The 4,233-nt window shown below is 46.9% G+C and overlaps 1 pseudogene; it reads left to right on the forward strand.

Annotated features, from left to right (window-relative positions):
* Window positions 1-2,103: 2,103 nt before the first annotated feature.
* LOC116473286 (ribosomal RNA small subunit methyltransferase NEP1-like) lies at window positions 2,104-3,747 on the forward strand (annotated as a pseudogene).
* The last annotated feature ends 486 nt before the right edge of the window (window positions 3,748-4,233 follow it).

Here is a 4,233-nt window from a genome sequence, read left to right on the forward strand (position 1 = left end):
GTTGGCCAGGCTGGTCACAAACTCCTGACCCCAGGTAATCCACCCGCCTCGGCCTCCCAAAGTGCTGGGATTACAGGTGTGAGCCACTGTGCCCAGCCATAAAATTGTTTTCTAATGATTCCCAGTGTCTCCTGGCAAGGGAGCCCTGAATCCTTCTCATTAACCTTCTTCTTCAGGCCTTGTACTAAGGTTATGATTGGCAGAATAATAGTCATACTTCTCATCACTCCGTATAACCATGAAGCTGGATGAAAATTAGGGCTCTCAAAAGCGCATTGGTGTGTATGAGCAGAAATGAAGGAAGAACACATCTGGAATCCATCAAAACGAATTAAGTTATCTTTTCTGTTGGTGGCATTTGAAACTTCTGGGATCAATACCTACTGCATGAATACATGAAGCCTCAATGAACATTTGCTGAATCAGAAACCAACATATTTTCCCATTTCACGTGTCCATTTTGAACTTTCCCTCCGGAAAATGTTAGTCATTCTGTGAAACTGGAGTTAGCCGTAGTAACCCTCCCTTGACAACCATCTACTGAACTGCTTGATGGGAAGCCGCTGTGTGTAATATGGGCAAATACCCTGAGGTTACACAAGATTTAAAAGAAAATCAGAAACCTCACTGATTGGATCTATTTGTTGTGGATACACTCACCCCCTCCTAGCAGGTCCCACTTGCTTGCATCTTCTTCTGTATTGGAATTTTGTTTTTGTATTAGGTTGGTGCAAAAGTTTCTGTGGTTTTTGCCATTGACAGTAATGGCAAAAACCACAATCACTTTTGCATCAACTTAATAAATCAAGAGCACTGGCTTCCCCAGCCTTCCAGGCTCATCTCAAGCATTCCTTCTAAAGCTTTTCTCATTTTCTGACCCTTCATTTCCTCTTGAGAAGTAATTACTCTGTCCTCACCACCCTCAGGGGCCATCCTCCATGTGGCCAACTTCCGTGTACGGTGATTATAACCTTGTGTGTACAATGGTTGTATGTGTCTCTGTGTCCTACTTTCTCTCGCTGTTGGGTTCCTTATTAGTGATATACAAGTGATCCTTCTGGCCAGGTGTGGTGGCTCACACCTGTAATCCCAGCATTTTGGGAGGCTAAGATGGGCGGATCACTTGAGATCAGGAGTTTGAGACCAGCCTGGCCAACATGGTGAAACCCTGTCTCTATTAAAAATATAAAAATTAGCTGGGTGTAGTGGCAGCTGCCTGTAATCCCAGCTACTCAGGAGGCTGAGGCAGGAGAATCACCTGAACCTGGGAGGTGGAGGTTGCAGTGAGCCAAGATTGTACCACTGCACTCCAGCCTGGGCGACGGAGCGAGACTCCATCTCCCCCCACTCCCCCCAAAAGAGTGCATTCTGTTGAGTCTGTTGTGTGAGATGTTTTGGGACTTACGTGACTTTTATCAGTGCTTTTGCTTTTCTCCATTTTGATGGGTGACAGAAGATGAGCTATTTGAAAGAACTTGTATGTGTTTCATTGAATTGTTGTTGGTGTTTGTCCAGTCAGAGGTAATCCAGGCAATCAGCATATACTACTGAAAAGAAGACCGGATCCCTGGGTTTTGGGTAGTTTTGCCAAAAATAGCTGCATGATCTTGAACAAAATAGTATATTCTCTCTGGGTTACCATTGCTTTATTTGTAACTTTGGGAGTTGCATTGGACTAAATGAACCTTTCAACTATAAAACTCAATGTTTCTATGTAGCTACACAGTATGAGAAAGGAAAATAAAACATTCTATAAAAATTTAAAAGTAGGGTTGCACAGGCCGGGCACGGTGGCTCACGTTTGTAATCCCAGCACTTTGGAGGCCAAGGTGGGCGGATCACGAGGTCAGGAGATCAAGACCATCCTGGCCAACATGGTGAAACCCTGTCTCTACTAAAAATACAAAAAAAAAAAAAAAAAAGCCGGGTATGGTGGCACACACCTGTAGTACCAGCTACTCGGGAGGTTGAGGCAGGAGAATGGTGTGAACCCGGGAGGCAGAGCTTGCAGTGAGCAGAGATTGTGCCACTGCACTCCAGCCTGGGCGACAGAGCGAGACTCCATCTCAAAAAAAAAAAAAAAAAAAAAAGTAGGGTTGCAACATGGCCACACTCAGTGTTGGAGTCCAACCTCGCGACCAGAATGATGGGGAGCAGGAACAGAACTGGGATGCTGTGGCTCCCAAGAGGCCCTGACCTGGGGCAGGAAACAAGTTTGGAGGCCATAGGCTCCTTGTGGTGCTGGAGGAGGCCAGTCTGGAGACAGTCCAGGTAGGGAAGACATAAGAGCTGCTCAGCTGTGACAAGCGCAAGTCTATGTTGTTGAAGAATGGACGTGACCCTGGGGAGGTGCGCTCAGACACAGCCCAGCAGAGTGCCCTGACACTGCTGGAGAGTCCCCTGAGCCACGCTGGCATGCTGCAGGTTTCTACCTACGCGCAGAAGAAGGTTCTGATTGAAGTGAGCCCCCAGACCTGAATTCCCAGAACCTTTGACCACTTTTGTGGCCTCATTTTTCAGCTTTTACACAAGCTCAGTGTTGGAGCAGCTGATGGCCCCCAGAAGCTCTTGAAGGTAATTAAGAATCGGTGTCAGATCACTTTCATTGGAAAGTGAATTATTATTGTTAGAAATAAAATATTTTATTTTTATTTTTACTATTTTATCTTATTTTATTTTTTTGATGGAGTCTCGTTCTGTTGCCCAGGCTGGAGTGCAGTGGCACAATCTCGGCTCATTGCAACCTCCCCTTCCCAGGTTCAAGCCATTCTACCGCCTCAGCCTCCTGAGTAGCTGGGATTACAGGCACACACCACAATGCCTAATTTTTGTATTTTTAGTAGAGACAGGGTTTCACCATGTTGGCCAGGCTGGTCTTGAACTCCTGACCTCAGGTGATCCACCTGCCTTGGCCTCCCAAAGTGCGGGGATTACAGATATGAGCCACCACGCCTCACCTTAATTTTGTACTTTTAGTAGAGACGGGGTTTCATCACGTTGGTCAGGCGGGTCTTGAACTCCTGACCTCAGATGATCTGCCTGCCTTGGCCTCCCAAAGTGTTGGGATTACAGGCATGAGCCACTGCGCCCGGCCTGGATTCTTATTTACCTTCTCTTTCATATATCCAATTGGATATATGAAAATTGGCACTTTTTTTTTCTTTTTTTGAGATGGAGTCTCGCTCTGTCGTCCAGGCTGGAGTACAGTGGCACAATCTTGGCTCACTGCAACCTCTGCCTCCTGGGCTCAAGCATTCTCCAGCCTCAGCCTCCCAAGTAGCTGGGACTACAGGTGCCCGCCACCATGCCCGACTAAATTTTGTATTTTTAGTAGAGACAGGGTTTCACCACGTTGGTTAGGCTGGTCTTGAACTCCTGACTTCAAGTGATCCGCTAGCCTCAGCCTCCCAAAGTGCTGGGATTACAGGCATGAGCCACTGTGCCTGGCTGAAAATTGACGCTTTTTTATCCATCCCAGTCGCCAGCGATATGTGAGAGGTGCCCAGCAGTGATACTATTATTTTTGAGATAGGGGCCTTTGCCCACAACAATGCCAGTGTGGAATATACAGAGAAGATGGTGTCCATCAGCTGGTATCCCCTTTCTGCTGCCCTCCCCTGTGCAGAACCTACCACAGCCTTTGAAGAAGTATGGGGGAGTCATTTGACAGTAGTAGAACCCATTCTGAAACCAGGAACTGTTGTCATTGCATCCCTCGATGGTTCTGAGCTGACTGCTGGAAGATGACCTTCCTGCCCTGAGACTGTGGAGTGTGGGGAAGCCAGGGCTACACATTTGCTCTTTGTTTATCCTATGAATACCCTTCTTTTATATCTGGTTGTTTTGGGGGTCCCTAAACTTAGCAGTATGTACTGGTGTAAACTGTTTTTTCCGCTGGGACCTCAGGGTCAGATGTGAGGTTACAGAGTTAGCAGTTTGGTTCCAGGCTTTAAGGCAGCCTTTAGCGTCGCATTTCCAGCTTCCTGTGCTCTGAAGGAGAGAAACCTGATTATTTCAGCCATCGAAAGTCTGGAGAAGAACTGGGAAAGAAAGCAGTCATGAATGCTAGTGGCGAAAAACTGAACAAACAGAAGTGATTTTATCTGCTACAGTTCCAGGGTAGAAAAAGTGGAGCAGGCAGGGCCTTGCCCTCCTCCCTGCCCCACCATGGCAGCCGCGGTGGTAGCAGCACATACACAATCATAGTAAATTGGCAGTGGAAACACACAACTG

This window comes from Hylobates moloch, unplaced genomic scaffold (genome assembly GCF_009828535.3).
Source record: "Hylobates moloch isolate HMO894 unplaced genomic scaffold, HMol_V3 SCAFFOLD_2, whole genome shotgun sequence".
Classification (NCBI taxonomy): domain Eukaryota; kingdom Metazoa; phylum Chordata; class Mammalia; order Primates; family Hylobatidae; genus Hylobates; species Hylobates moloch.